The sequence below is a fragment of the Myxine glutinosa genome, chromosome 1 (assembly GCF_964187855.1).
Source record: "Myxine glutinosa chromosome 1, kmMyxGlut1.1, whole genome shotgun sequence".
NCBI lineage: Eukaryota > Metazoa > Chordata > Myxini > Myxiniformes > Myxinidae > Myxine > Myxine glutinosa.
In genome coordinates, this window is record NC_136261.1 from 157,521,543 (window position 1) to 157,538,752 (window position 17,210).

The following is a 17,210-nucleotide window of genomic DNA, read 5'->3' on the forward strand; positions in this document are numbered from 1 at the left end:
GATGATGTAGTTCGATTACAACAACAAGCCGATTAGATTTTGGTTCAGGTCCGGATCCAGATCAGGTCTATCAGTGGGATACAAAACGTAAACTGTGCAGCCTGGCTGGCAGCGGTAGGTGCTCTACCGAATGCCGTTTTCGTGGAGTTGTGCGCTCTACCGAATGCCGTTTTCGTGGAGGTGTGCGCTCTACCGAATGCCGTTTTCGTGGAGGTGTGTGCTCTACCGAATGCCGTTTTCGTGGAGGTGTGCGCTCTACCGAATGCCGTTTTCGTGGAGTTGTGCGCTCTACCGAATGCCGTTTTCGTGGAGGTGTGCGCTCTACCGAATGCCGTTTTCGTGGAGGTGTGCGCTCTACCGAATGCCGTTTTCGTGGAGGTGTGCGCTCTACCGAATGCCGTTTTCGTGGAGGTGTGTGCTCTACCGAATGCCGTTTTCGTGGAGGTGTGCGCTCTACCGAATGCCGTTTTCGTGGAGGTGTGCGCTCTACCGAATGCCGTTTTCGTGGAGGTGTGTGCTCTACCGAATGCCGTTTTCGTGGAGGTGTGCGCTCTACCGAATGCCGTTTTCGTGGAGATGTGCGCTCTACCGAATGCCGTTTTCGTGGAGGTGTGTGCTCTACCGAATGCCGTTTTCGTGGAGGTGTGCGCTCTACCGAATGCCGTTTTCGTGGAGGTGTGCGCTCTACCGAATGCTGTTTTCGTGGAGGTGTGCGCTCTACCGAATGCCGTTTTCGTGGAGGTGTGTGCTCCCCCGAATGCCGTTTTCGTTGAGGTGTGCGCTCTACCGAATGCCGTTTTCGTGGAGGTGTGCGCTCTACCGAATGCCGTTTTCGTGGAGGTGTGCGCTCTACCGAATGCCGTTTTCGTGGAGGTGTGTGCTCTACCGAATGCCGTTTTCGTTGAGGTGTGCGCTCTACCGAATGCCGTTTTCGTGGAGGTGTGCGCTCTACCGAATGCCGTTTTCGTGGAGGTGTGTGCTCTACCGAATGCCGTTTTCGTTGAGGTGTGCGCTCTACCGAATGCCGTTTTCGTGGAGGTGTGCGCTCTACCGAATGCTGTTTTCGTGGAGGTGTGCGCTCTACCGAATGCCGTTTTCGTGGAGGTGTGTGCTCCCCCGAATGCCGTTTTCGTTGAGGTGTGCGCTCTACCGAATGCCGTTTTCGTGGAGGTGTGCGCTCTACCGAATGCCGTTTTCGTGGAGGTGTGCGCACTACCGAATGCCGTTTTCGTGGAGGATCCTTGTTTCGTGGAGGATCTACCGAATGATCCTTGTTTTTAACTAATTCCATCCATTATTTATTTCCTTACCACCTTATTCACCTTATTCAACTGATGCCAGTTATTTCGCACTAATTTTCTTTCCTGACCTACATTTCCCCGAAAAAAAAATCAACCAAATTCTGTCTTTCAGCATACCTATCTTTTATTTAAGCAGTGGCAAAGCAAAGCTGTTCTCTTTGGGCAGAAAATACCTTGGGAATCAAGGTCCAGCTCAGGAATGGTTGGTTTTCCCCTGGTTTCCTGTCTGGGAGCTGTACTTTAAGAGCCTTTTTTTTTTACAGGAATGTCGCACTCATTGGATCTTATCTCAGCGGTTGTCAAGGGCAGTAACTGAGGGCATGCTGTATACTCTTACAGTAGAGTTAAAAGAGAAGAACATCTTCACAACTCAACGTTTGCATATTGATCTCTGAGACATCTAATTTCAAAATATTTCATTCTGCTTATGATAACTGGCCCTGGAGTCGAATGCGAAGAAACTGCTGTTCTGGTGCTGTGCAAAACAAGAGATGTTACAGTGTGGAACACTCACTTTCGTAGAGAATGCTAAGTAATCACTCATATTGCATACAGCCAGCCATGTGGCTGCGGAATATTCCATCAAAGATCTGAATAAATATTTCACAAGAGTGTATGCCATACCTGATAAGTGCAATGGAAAATATACAGTTCCTATAGAAAGTCTAAACCCCCCCCCCCCCCCCCCCCCCTTCAATTTTTTCACCTTTTGTTACCTTATAGCCTGGAATTAAATTGAATTAAATCAGACTTTTTCCACCTTTATTTACACATCGTAACCCACAACTTCCAAGTGAAGAACAAATTCTACAAATTCCAGAAAATTAATTAAAAATAGAAACTAGAATATCTTTGTTTATGATTATTTTATTATATTTTATGATAATAAAATATCTTTATTGATGTCAAAAACTTGTCAAAAAATTTATGTCAAAACATGTTTTATGTCAAACTAGAACGACACTCATCAACGTCACGACGTCGACCGATATGCGTCCGCCAACATTATTATATCATTTTAATACTTGTACCAAGTTTGATTTAAATCCCTTCAGCTGTTCACAAGTTATCACATTTTAACCTGACATGACCTCTGACCTTTGACCTATTGCCCCCAAAATGTAATCAGTTCATGTTTACATGATTATACATACCTGTACCAAGTTTCAATTTAAATCCCTTCAGCTGTTCACAAGTTCTCACAATTTTACCTGACATGACCTCTGACCATTGGCCTTTGATCTCGGGACCCCCAAAATATAATCAGTTAATCTTTACATCATTATACATACCTGTACCAAGTTTCAATTTAAATCCCTTCAGCTGTTCACAAGTTATCACATTTTTACCTGACATGACCTCAGTAGTGTAATAATGTTGCTTCTGGGACACCTCCGTTTAACATGGGAAATCCCTATCTAATGTCATTTACCCCCTTGTCTTTTTCAAAAATCATAAACACCTCTATTTCTCCCACCCTCATCTTTATGAACCTTTTGTCTGTAGTACCTATCCTTAATGTTGTTCATTAGACCACTCAAACACTACAAATATTTGTTTTCTCTTATAGACCTATCATCCTTCTTCTACATATCATCTGGCAGATTAATCTTTGACCCACTCAAACATTGACCCATTCACTTCCATATTAATTCTTTCCCTCCCTCATTGCCCCTAAACACCTATATTTCTCTCACCCTGTTCTTTACGAACCTTCTAACCTTTTGACATGTTATCCTTATTCATTAGACCACTTAAACACCTGTGATCCTTCTGACCTCATGGACCTTTTAACCTTTTACTCTTAATATCATCTGGTGAATATAACCCACTCAAACAACGACCCTACAAATATTTGTTTATGCGTGGGAAATAATTTAATTCTCCTACAACTCTCCTCACCGTCTCATCCAACTCACCGGTATTTAAATTAATTCTCTTATTTGTTTTGTGAACTTTTTTACCAGTTGCCTTTTCAATTATACTTATTTGATATTTTTTACATTCATTTTGTTTTCCATTTATATACCACTCGAACCTTTTCTAATTAATAGCTCACTGTTAGGCTCATGCTCACTCGAACCACATACCTTGAGAAATGACGTTGTTTCACTTGGATAACTTCCAAGGAATTCTCTTTGTCTTGTTTCCTGTTTTTCACAAACACACGCCCTCAGTTTCCAAAAGCTGACAAGCACTTCAGTTCCCCGAAATACATTTTGTTCATTATAAAAAGAGAGGTCTCCGAATGGGACATTTAAACATTGTGAACGAAGATGAGCTTGTCTTATTCCAGTCTTTCCTCTGATGAAGAATACTCGCCAGGACATTGGTAAGTTCATTTGGTATTAAACACTGTTAATGAGAGCTTTGTATGTGATTAATTATACAACTAATAATTTATTTTTCCTATTCATTGCAGCAATTCAAATATTGTAAATATCCTGGCAGAATTTCAAGTTGTTTCTCAAGAGTTCCACAACGAACTGAATACGGGTTTGAATAACCTACCTCCGAGATGGTGGGCTCAGAATGAATTCAATGTTTCACCGTTCTTAGAAAATTCACGTGAAAGGTATGATAGAAAATAAAAAACGAGAGGTGTGTGCATGTGTGTGTGCATGTGTGTGTGTGTATGTGTATGTGTGTGCATGTGTGTCTGTGATTAAAATAGAGAGATCGAATTGTGAGGAACAGAAATGAAAAAATGAGATTGTGTGTGTGTGTGTGTGTGTGTGTATGTGTGTGTGTGTGTATGTGTGTGTGTATGTGTGTGTGTGTGTGTGTGTGTATGTATCTGTGAATGTGTGTGTGTGTGCGTGTGTGTGATGTTTTGTCAGGCTTACTTCAGCATATAATAGTAATTTCTCCTTATTTTGTTTGCAGTATTAACCTCGAAGACCAAAATTTTGAGTGGGATGATTTTGATTCCCCAAGGAGTGGTTATTTCCTACCAACCTGTGAACCTCTACATTTTCAACTCAACGATCTTGACGCTAAGCTGGATTTTTTCGAGGTAAGCATGTGTGTACGTGTGTGTGGTTCACCGTTTATAATAGGTACACCATATCCCTGCGCATCGTAAGAGGTGATTCAGGGTTGGTGTCAGGAAGGGCATCCGACCCTATATTAATAATAATAATAATAATACATTTATTTTGTATAGCGCTTTTCAAGACGCTTTGACATGGAACATAAATATGAAATAAATATCTCTCCCCTCTTGTCTTTAATAGAAAGAGATTCAAAACCTGAAGACATCTGCTGAACCAACCTTTGACTTGTGCTGGGAAGAAATTGATGACTTATGCTGGGGAGAAGTTGAATGTATACCTCAAGAAAAATGTTTTAATAATATAAAGATTTTAATGTTTTCAATATTTATATATATTTGTTTTGTTTACAATTATTTAATTATTAATTACAAAAAGAGAATAAAGGAGGGAACGGGGAGGTGCACCCCTGCCAAAGACCCTTCACCCCCCTCATCCCACCCCTCCCCTCCCCTTGTGTGTGTGGGGAAGGTGGGGGTGGGATGAGGGGGGTGAGGGGTCAAGGGTGGGGGTGCACGGAGGGTGGGGGATGATGGGTGTGGTCTGTGTGGGCGGGGTCTGTGTGGGCGGGGTCTGTGTGGGTGGGGTCTGTGTGGGCGTGGTCTGTGTGGGTGTGGCTTATGATTTTAATTTATTTAAATTTTTTTTTATTACCACTAATTAAATTAGCTAATCTGGGTGGGGTGAATAGAAATGTTGTTTAATGAATTATTAGCTTTGTTTTTTGTAATTCTTGCGAGTAAAATGAACCCAAGATTTCTTCTCGATTTATATCATTTAATTTGTAGGTCCAAGGGACTGTATCCATTACATCAACGATTATAAATAATTCATTAGTCCATTTTTGTGTATAACCTTTCTCAAAATGGCTTTTCCATTTGTATATCCTTACAATATCACCAACTTTGAACTTGGGCTTTCTCAAATTAATCTCCTTTTCATATTCTAATTTTGTAAATGTTTCTGATGGTTTTGATTTTGTTGATGAATGAACTGTATTGTTGTAATCATCTACAATATCCTGAATTAAATACACCCATTTTTGAGAACCGAGTTGTGTGAATTTTTTATATAATTTCTCTTTCAAAGTACGATTAAAACGCTCAATAACAACTGCCTTTCCTTCATTAAAGGTGCTGTATAATTTAATACCCTTCCCCTTAAGAAATTTCATGAATATTTTGTTATAGAACTCTGTTCCCTCATCAGTCCATAACTTCTTTGGTTTCCTTTTATCCCGATCAAATATTAGCTTAAAGGCTAACATTAAAGTATCACCCCTTTTATTTTTTAAAGGGACAACCCAGGCAAATCTACTCCTCAAATCAATAACGGTTAAAGCATACCTGTATCCCCTGTCATTATTCAATTCAATTAAATCAGCGGACCATATGTGGTCGGTGTATTTAGAATAAACCTTCCTTCTTTTAAACTTTGTGATTATAGGTTTGTGTAATTCTTCAGCCAAAAGCTCCTCAGTCTTGATGACATCATTAGAGCCTAATAGTTTTTTGAGGAATAACCAAGACCAAGTTTCAATTTGACACTTATCATTTTTTTAACAATAAACCTATCAACTTTCTCTCTCAACGTTGGATTTTGTATCAAAGACAAATTATACAACATTTCGCTGTCGGCTTTATGTTTTTCAGTCAACGTAGTGGTTTTCCCATAAGCAATATCATGCTTCATACACACTTCGTCAACCCTATTTGTAGGTTTAGACCAAGGTTTAGGATTGTCAGCCTCATCTAATCTTTTATCCAAGTTTGTTCCTGGACCACAGAAAGAATACCCTGGAAGGTGTAATTCCCCTGGAATTCCAGTTGTTGTAAATTTACTTCCTGACAGAAACTTTTGTATGTCTCCTCCTCTTTTAGGAGAGATGAATTGGCACTTTTTAGAGCCACATACTTGACATATTCCTTTTTGATAAACTCTATTATTTTTAGCTTTAACATAAGAGATATTTTTAGATTTAGTTTTCTTTTTACATTTGAGACAATAACTCATATTTATTTATCAGAAAAATTCCGACAGAGTATCAAAACCTTTTTGGTTTTCAACATATACATTTCAATCTTGATTTTTAAAACATAAAGAATCCTAAGGAATGCCTTCACTCTCTCCTCCATTTATTTACAAATAAAAACTAACTAAAGTCAATGACACCAACATCATCAATCACATAATCTTTTCCTTCTTCTTCTTCTTCTTCTTCACCACTTTCTCGTTTAAATCTCTGAAATTGAAGACATTGACGTTCTTATTTTTGAAACCATTATCTTCATAAGAGTTGTTAATTCTTTAATTTCCTCTTCGGTGCGTTGAGATTGATTTATTTGCTTTAATACACTCAATCTTTTATGAATCTCAGTGATTTCCATCTTTTTATATTTTTCCTCCCTCTCTCTTTGCTCCCTCTCCTCCTCCTCCATTTTCTCCCTCTCCTCCTTCTCCTTTTTCTCCCTTTTCTCCCTTTCCTCCTTCTCCCTTTTCTCCCTTTCCTCCTTCTCCTTTTTCTCCCTCTCCTCCTTCTCCTCCTTTTGCTCCCTCTCCTCCTTCTCCTCCCTCTCCCTTTCCTCCTTCTCCTTTTTCTCTCTTTCCTCCTTCTCTTCTTCAACTCCTTCCTCATCCCTTGCTACCCTTGAGTTTGAACCCCAAAGAATATTATACATATACTCATCTGGATTTTGAGATATTCTTGTATCTATAATTATTTTTCTCATAATAGGATACCAATAAGATTTGTTGACGATTTCTAAAAGAGTTTTATATTTCATAACTTTGAGAAGTTCATTTTTATTTAATATTTTAAACAAGTCTCTATTTGTGGGTTTAACAATATCAGTATAAGGCCAGTTTTTTATGACAAAATTCCCATGTATATGCTCCAAATCATAAGGTATGTAATACCGAGCACCCTTTTCTTGTAGGTATCCTTGAATACAAAAATTATAATTCTCTTGTAGTCTTCTTCCTGCCATTTATGTATCAGAAATATATGTGAGATTAATATTATGACAGGTAATACCACCCCATCTTCCCACTACCAAATCGGTTTGTATTCCTCGGCTTTCTATCCTTATCTCATTACCTTCCTTCTTTGTCATGCGAACCATCGCTATACTATCATATATTTTTATTTTCTTAAAATCACGTATTTGTTGTTTACTAATTGTACTTCCACATAAATCCTTATCTTCACCAAGTGGATAATATTCTTCTTTACGAGACTGATTTAAATCATGTAGGTCTTCTATGTTTATTGAAAAAGACCAATTATACCCTAAATCAGGCATATCATACCCCCATTTATTAATTCGCATATTAACTAAATGTCCTTCTTTATAAAATTTAATTGTAAGCAGGTAGTTAAATTCAATGAGGAAAGGTGTATGGTCAGTATAACCAGGTGTTGTGGTTGTAAATTTTACTTGTTTCACAAAACGTGCTGTTTTCTTTAAAGATATATATTGTGATAAATCACTGAATCTAATCAAGTCATTCGCATCTGTAGGGTTTGGATAATTGATTAATTTATAAGTATTCTTCATATTAATATTTTTACTTACACTATATTTTTGTCGTTCAGCCTGTGCCTTTGTATAATAATTTGATAAATCAATATCCTGAGAGGATTTTCCAAAGATAGAACCATCTTTTCCAACATAAGTCATTTATATTAGATTAAAAATGATATCATAAAAATTTTCATTATTGTTGAGTTGAAATAATACATATAAACATAATTGACCACAACATTTAGAATTAATTTCTTGAACTTGAAATGTTTGATAAACACCATTCTGTAAGAATTGTATTACTTCAACAGGTGGTGGCATACCATAACTATCAAAATAATATTTATCCTGACTATTATGAATACAAACCCAATGAGAACCATTCTGTGTGTCTAAATTCATAATAATATTCTTTGTATTCTTATTTATATGTATTAATTCATCTCTCATACAAATAACCACATTATCAATTTTTAGTGTTTTACAATACTTAGCTAGTTCTATATTTGACGTTGTATTCTTTCCAAATTGTTTAAACCATTTATCCATTTATTTATGAGAAAGATACAATCCATTACCCCGTTTAGTTAGTTTAACACCCGCTTGAGCGATAGAGGAAAGCATATCTCCAACCAACAATCTAGCTTTATCAGGTAGACTTTCAAGTTTTTGAGCAAAATCTACAATTACACCACTTCCACTAATTTGTTTCTCCAACTCCTTGTTATGTCTTTCCAATTCTTTTTGAGCTTTTAGTTGTGCCTTCCTTTCGTTAGCAGTTTTTACCGCTGCTGAAATACCACCAGTCAATGCTCCCGCCGCACTTAAACCAGCAAATAAAGGAATTAGAAACGGGAGAAATCCTCCTCTTGACTCGTCTATTGAATATTTCTTTAACATAGGTTTCGTCATTTTAATTTTAAGTGATCCAACATCATTTAGTGTTTTTACTTGTGTGTGTGTGAGTAAAACATCAATTCTTACAGCTCCTTTTCTTTGAATTGTATTAACATTAATAATACAAGGCTTTTGATTTTGAATACAAGATGTTAATTTATTAAGATTGATTTGATTAACATATACCCCAACCATTTATTTATGAGAAAAAACCTATGTGATATTAATCATAACACCATTATCTGTATTAATCTGTAATTCTGTTTCCTCCAAAAGCAAACAATATGCATTAACCTCTTCACTCTCCCCTCTTTCAATGTATAGAGAAGTATCCACTCGATTAGACTTTATAGTTTCCTTTTGAGAACTCAGGTCAATTGCGTAGATTGTATAAAGTTTTTGAAACGCAACCATATCCAAAATAGGATCATTATTACCATTACTTTCACACACCTTTTGGTAGGACTTGTAGGCTTCCGCATAATCATTTTTTTCCCAATCAATTTCCAATCTATCTCGTGGATAAAATGTGCCATCAAGAGAAACCCGAAGTTGTTTCACCTTAGCATTATCACTCAGCGCATTATTCTTATTAGTACCGTCCTCTCCATCTGGTTTTTTAAAAATGAGCCAGAGGTATCGTGGCTTTCCTTGAAGAACACCCAAATTCCAAGTGTAGGTAGTGTGTTCCAGTTTAACGTGTTGACATCTTCTTTTAAGGTATGATACATTTAGCGGTTTCTTTGAGTTAAGTCTTCTATTTAACATCTCTTCCGTTTTAAGATTAGGAGTATATTCACTGATATACCAACACAAATCATTAATAACAAATTTATTGTTGTCTCCAAAAGCATTTTCATCCCCAAAAAGCAACCTATTTACATTATCATTCCTTTGTAGTTGAAATCTAATTTTAAGACCATACAAAACTTTATCATAATCGCAAAATCCAAATATACCTTTAAGAGGTACTGCTACGGTAAAACTATTCACTGCTTTTGTTTCATCATTATACATTGACTTCCTTTGACTATAACCAGGGTCTGCGTTTGTACCCGTTGACATATCAGGAATAAAACCTTCAACAGCTCCCTTACCCATTCTATCACTAAACGAATATAGTGTAAATTTCATCATTTCAGATGTAGCAGAGACATAATCAACCGCTTCAACCTCTTGTGTTCCAATATACAAGCGGACACTGTCAAACATTTTCCAGAAGAAATCATTTACGAGTGTAGCATTAGTATTATTCGCAGCCTTAGTGAATTTAAATTTACACAGCAAGAAACTATCAGCTATATTCAAGTAAGTTTGTTGATTATTTATTTCAAAACTTTTTGTTCCGTTTGAATTCCAGTCTGTTCCTGTAATAGCATTTACCTTAAAATAGTCTTCCTTTTTAGTGGAGTTTGAAATGATAATCGTATCATCCAAATCATAGATACTATCAATCGCTTCCATACTTGTATTTATATAGCATTAAAATTGTTGAAACCCTGACCCAAGTATTTTAATGATTTTTTGTCGTTCTTGTGAAGATAGTTGAGTTTTACCTTTTTTTATTTCTTTGATTGCTTGTAATTTATGAGACTCCTTTTGAGCATCTTTTATACTCTTTATAGCACCCGCAACGGAGCCCACGGCAGAAGCAGTTGAACCAATTAGGTCTTTATGTTTAAGGACGGTTGAACCAATACCCATTAGAGTATCAATTATCCCATCTCCTTTATTTCGAAATTGATGACCTACACCTCGTTGTCTCTTAGGTTTATAGTATCCTCTACCCACATACCTTGTATAGTCTGGTGAAAGGAACATGCCCTCCCCTGTAATTATTTTATATTTTCCCAACTCGTGTTTTCTCACAATAACCATTATTTATTTATTGAAAAACTTCACGTAGGTGAATTCTGATGGATATAATTTCATCATTAAAGGATATCATACGATTATCTTGGTCGGTTATCCTAAAATTTACTCTGTATATGGTTTTTCCTGACACAGGTAAATAGACAAGATTTTTTGGTTCCATATTAAATTTATAACCAATCGGGGTTGAGTATGCACTGAATGAAAATATTGTATTTGTTCTTATTCCATCGTTATAAGCACCATCAATCAAATCACAATGAATTAATACTGAATTTATACCGGAGGATATTTGGATAACATTATCACTGTAAAACGTCCCGTTATTTTCAATCTTTTTTGAAGAGAAACCCAATAGCTCTCTAAACGAATTTTCAATCGTGAAATCAACTTTATAATTATTTTTAAGTTTAATAGTTGATTTTGAAGTGTGTTTTTGAATATCTATTACAATATTTTTTGGTTCATCACCTTTTTCTTTCATAAGGCGAGAGACTTCTGAAGATATTTGAGAAATCTCGTAAGCTCCAGGTGAAACGGTTATAGTTTTATATCCACTTCCTGGATTATAACTAAACTTGTTGTTTTTCTCTGTGATATTAAAAAGGGTATTGTAAGTTTCCATTGACAACAAAGATGCCTCATATGAGGTAAGGGGGTCAAGTTGTAGTGGGTAAGGGAATGAAGCTGTGTAATCGCTCGTTGTGAAATTAAAACTAAGAATTGTGCTTCTCATCTTATTTAATATCTAATAAAATATCTTTGTATTGACATTTATTAATTATTTTCATGTTCATCAACTGATCTAAAATGGCTGAGGATTCATTAAAACAATTGTTGTTTCCAGCCTTCTTACTACCTAACAACAATAATAGCCTATTAACTAATTGTGATGGGTCATTTGGAAGAAAACTAACACCCGAACCAAGCTTACTTAAAGCATCAATAATATGTTTCTCCTTCTCATTCTTCTTACTTTTACCAGCAACAGAAACTCCATAATCAAGTGCATTTAACAACTCAATATATACCCTATCTTCCTCTCTTTCCATATCAAGTGGTTCCTCAAAATATTTTGAACCGCTGAATCCGGGGTTTGTTAGAAGAAACATTAATCTTGGAGTTAATTTAACATTTGGTTGAGTAGAACTCAAGAACATCAATTCATCATTAAATATCAATACCTTTTCTTCCACAAGATGAAACACTGCTGGTTCTTCTGTTGGAATGAGACCTGCTCTGGTTTTTGAACCCGCCGAATATTCATTGTTTTGAAGAGCTTCCACAACATAATTAGGGGGTTGATTTACCTCCTCAAGTTTCCGAAATAATCCCTCGTCATCATATTCTAATTCACCAAGTTCTTGTTTTGTTATCTGACTAAAATCTTTGAGCATTTGAAGTTTTTTCGGAGTAAATTCTACCGTGGGAACTGTAGGTGAGTGTTGAGTTTTCAAAAGTGGTTTAAAGAATTTCTCTTGTTTTCTTTCAAAGGCTTCTTCACCAGTTAGTTTCTGTCTCCGTTTCTTCTTTATCTCTTCCTGTTGTTTAACAACTTTTGAAACTAATTGTTGATGTTCCTTAAACTTTCTTTCTCTTTCTTCGGTATTCATTTTCTGTATTTATTTATTGAAAAATATCATTTAGTATCTCATCTTGTTTCACAACAATATATTTATATTTTCCAATCGTGTGTTTCATATAATTTTCAAATTCTTTTTTACTACATAACGTAGAGCAATTATCTCTCCAAAAATTATTTACATCTATTGAATTTAACTTAAATAAAATAAAAGTATTGGCATTGTTTCTTATTGAGCGTCGAGGGAGTTGAAAATATGATTGACTAAGATATATACAATTACAAGAAGAATGTCTCCCTCTTGTATAGTAGCTATCCATTACTGTTTGGTTTCTCTCATTAACACAATCATCAAAGATGACGAGGTTCTTTTTTGATTTATCTAAATCTTGAGGTGAAGGTATATCATCCGTATTATCACTGAGAATACAAGTTATGGGTTTCGATTTTGATTTCTGTGTATCACAAAATAATTGTATTATATCTTCAATGTTATAATCATTCAGTTTGTTTTGAAGTTTAAATAAACCGATAATGTCTTCCTTTTTAAGACCTGCATTAAAACCCTGTGAGAGTAGTTGATACTCGGGTTGAAAACTTGACTTTGTAAAAATTATTAAATTATCATAATCTAAAAAATTAGGACCAAGGAGCATCTTTAAAAGTAAACAGGTTTTCCCACATCCGCTTGAACCAACTATTAGACATCTCAATGAATTTGGAATGTTTTTATGGTTATTAAATTTTATCTTATTTTCCCAAACGGGTAAAAAATCATTCATTTATATATTTGGAAAACAAGTCATCCAACTTTTTTTGAGCTATTTTAGAAACTCTATATTTTATCCTGAGTTCGGGTTTAATTTCAAAATAATTCATTATTTTATTTATGTAGTATCTTGTATTAACATTTCCATTAAAATTATTTTGAATAATAAATATCATTAAACCCTTATACATTTCCTCAATACAAGGAGTCTCTTTCCTTGTAAGAAATGGTGTATTATCACCATAATGCTTAACATTCATCTCTCTTATTAATCTTGTAAAGTAATTCATTTTTGGTTCTAATTTAAAAGAGTTATATGTTTTTTTATATTTCTTATTATCATTAATTAGAATATAATCACAGAATAAACATTGTTTATATGAATCCTCATCATTAAGCCCCACTCTATCACAAGCCGGACAATTCTCTAATTTATCATATGGAGAGTCTGGAAATTCTAAATATCCTTCAGAACTTATCATATTTATGTGGTAAATTTTTACTTAAACTAAACGCAAGTTTATTCATTAATAAATACAATGTTTCAAAGCACAAAAGACAAATTTCAATCAATCTCTACTTCGGTGGAAGATATAGAAAAATATGTCAAAGATGTTAAATTGAACAAAGATAAATATGGAAATTTTTGGGTAAAACCAGTTATGGAAAATAACATGAGCCCCTCTATTTCATTTAAAGGAAGAGCTCTAACTATACCTGGAAAGACATCCATTAAAGTAAATCTAACAAAAGTTTCTCCTCTACTCCTGGCAATTTATTCAAAGCTTGAAAAAGTGATTGACCACGATACTTTGAAAAAGAATGATAAGACCATTAATAATTCTAGAGGAGACATTTGTATTTTCTTTAATAATCCAAAGGGTGTAGATCTAAGTAAAATGAATGATGTTAATATTTCTGGTGAAATGTCATTTCGTTCTATGATAGTTAGAGATTATTTAAAGATAACTTTTGATATAAAAATTGTAGAGATTGAATCTGTTAATGAAAGAAAGTATATAGATATTGATGGGAATATTTTTCTTGCTAATTAAATATGAGTCAATACAGCAGTGAAGATTTTACTATTTCATTGAACTTGGACGATGGTGATGATAGTATTTCATTGAACACAGATGATAGTTATGATACTAATAGTTTGTGCTCAAATGATAGTTATGAGAGTAGCTTTATTGATGACTCTGAGTATGATTCTGAGTATTCATGTGATAGTTATGACTTAGATGATTCTGAGTGAAAAAGTGTTTTAGTTTAAACACAGCGATATATATAAAACGGAGCTGTAAAGCCCAAAAGTGTTTTCTTTTAAGCACAGTGATATATATAAAACACCACGTTTTCTCACGCTATAAATATGGTTTATTGTGATACTTGCGAGAAGGAAGTAAAATATTATAAACAACATATTCTCACCGCAAAACATACATACAACATTTTTAACAAACTTTCCCCTCTTCCACCTGAAACAAAACACTGTTCTACATGTAATAAAAATATCCTCAAGAAAGGCTTCAAAATACATCTTAAAACAAATCTACATTTATCAAATTTTATCACAACTAAAAACTCTGATGGAGCATTCAAAGGACATATTAAAATAAGAGTCTTTAACTTCAAACCTCCTGAACCAGAGTCTATAGTTGATGCTGTAGAAATAGTTAAACCTGCTGTTCAAACGTTGATTGAAAAAACACTAAAGGAAATGAAACCACTTAAATTTTATATGGGAGTAAAATTAGAAATGACAAAGGATGAAGGAGTTATAGATGCACCATACATGAGAACTGAGCCACACTTTATATCTTCATATCAAGATTTTAAAACATCAGGAGTCTATGATGAACTTATTAAACAAGAGCAAGATGTGGATAATTCAATCGTAGGAAGTGGATTCAATATAGGAAAAATTATTTACATAGACATTCATATTCTTAAATCAGATCCTCTAAAAGCTTCTTCTTACATTGATTTACCCAGTGTTATCAAAAATAGAAAAGCAGTTATCAATATCAAAAATAAAGACAATAAATGTTTTCTCTGGTCTATTTTAGCACACTTACATCCTCCACATTTTCATGATGAAAGAGTATCTCATTATAAAAAATATGAGAATACATTAAATACGAAAGATCTAAAGTTTCCGATGACTTTAAATGATATTCCTAAATTTGAAAAGATGAATAATTTATCAGTTAATGTTTATGGTCTAACAGAAACAAACAACATTCAGGTTTTAAAGCTTTCTGACAATTGTAAACAAACTCATATTAATCTTCTATATTTTAATTCAGACGAAAATTCACATTATACATACATCAAAGATATTGCTAAATTAATAAAACCACAAGTCTGTAAGAGAACAAATAAAATATATATTTGTTTGCGTTGTCTTAACTTCTTCAATTCACAAGAAAGATTAGATAAACATTCAAATTATTGTGGCGAACATAAATCAACGGTAATCAATATGCCTAAAGAAGGCTCAAAGATCACATTCAAAGATGAAAATAAAAAGATCAAACATCCATTTGTTATATATGCTGATTTTGAAAGTATTTTAGAAAAAATTGATACTGCTTCTCAAGATCCAAAAGAATCATACACAAATAAATATCAAAAACATACTCCTTGTGGTTTTTGTTATTATATCAAATCATCCGTTGGTGATAAATATAACAAGTTAGAGATGTATAGAGGCTCAAATACCCCAGAGGAGTTTGTGAAACGACTAGAAAAAGACTGTGTTCGATTAACCAAGATAATGAGAGAAACCAATAAACCAATGTCCTTAACAAGTAAAGAAAAAAGGGAATTTATAAAAAACAATGTCTGTCATATTTGTGAGGAGAAAATTGGTAAAGGTCTAAAGGTTAGAGACCATTGTCATCTCACTGGTAAATATAGAGGTCCGGCTCATCAAAGTTGTAATATTAATTATCAACTCCCCTCTTTCATTCCTGTCTTTCTTCATAACAACGCTCATTATGATACACATCTATTTATCAAGGAACTCTCAAAGACTTCTGGAAGTATCTCAGCAATTCCAAACACGGATCAGAAATACATTTCATTCACAAAAACAATTCACACATCTCCTATTACTCATATCAGATTTCTTGATACATTTAAATTCATGGCAAGTCCATTGGTTAACTTGGTTCAAAATCTAAAAGAGTTTCCATGTCTTTCAGAGTATTTTTTAGATAAAGATTTTCTAACACAAAAGGGAATTTACCCCTATGACTATATGGACTCATTTGAGAGATTCAATGAAACACAACTTCCTTCAAAAGAAAATTTCTATAACAAATTAAATAATAGTCATATATCTGATAAAGATTATGTACACGCACAAAATGTTTGGGAAAAATATAACATCAAGAATCTTGGCGAGTATCACGATTTGTATCTCAAAACTGATGTGCTTTTATTGGCCGATGTATTTGAAGCCTTTAGATCTGTTTGTCGCACTGGATATGGATTGGATCCTGCTCACTACTACACAGCACCTGGATTGGCCTGGAGTGCGATGTTGAAAATGACAAAACAAGATTTGGATTTGATAACCGATGTTGATATGCTTTTGATGATTGAAAAGGCAAAAAGAGGTGGAATTTCACAAGTCTGCTCGAGTAGATACGCAAAAGCAAATAACAAATATCTTCCAAATTATGATCCAACGAAAGAGAGTTCTTACTTGATGTACTATGACGCGAACAACCTGTATGGCTGGGCAATGTCTCAGGCTCTTCCTTATGGAAAACTTAGATGGGTAAAGGAAAAAGACTACAAAAACGTTTTACAAGATGTATGTATCTCTACACAAAAAGAATTGGATGAAGAAAAAGTTGGTTATTATTTTGAAATTGATTTAAAATATCCAGAGGAACTCCATAACCTACACAAAGATCTCCCATTTGCTTGTGAGAAAGAAAGTCCAAAGAAAGAATGGTTGAGTGATTATCAACGATCGTTTGATATAGGTGAATCAACAGAAAAATTACTTACTACATTATATAACAAGAAAAATTATGTTCTACACCAAAGAAATTTGCGACAATATTTATCAAAAGGTCTAAGAGTAGAGAAGATCCATAGGGTTCTAAAGTTCAATCAAAGTCATTGGTTAAAGGGGTACATTGATTTTAATACACAAAGAAGAACAGAGTCAAAAACAGATTTTGAGAAAGA

General features: G+C 34.5%; 1 long non-coding RNA gene across 3 annotated transcripts; it reads left to right on the forward strand.

The window, feature by feature from the left end:
- Positions 1-2,712: 2,712 nt before the first annotated feature.
- Positions 2,713-4,801, forward strand: LOC144892396 (uncharacterized). 3 transcript variants are annotated; one of them, XR_013623597.1, is made up of 4 exons: positions 2,713-3,633; positions 3,724-3,876; positions 4,188-4,317; positions 4,538-4,801. It is a non-coding gene; the product is annotated as an uncharacterized LOC144892396 (long non-coding RNA). The 3 variants fall into 3 exon arrangements; XR_013623598.1 differs by having other exon boundaries at positions 2,718-3,633; positions 3,753-3,876; XR_013623596.1 differs by having other exon boundaries at positions 2,746-3,876; positions 4,538-4,797.
- Positions 4,802-17,210: the final 12,409 nt, after the last annotated feature.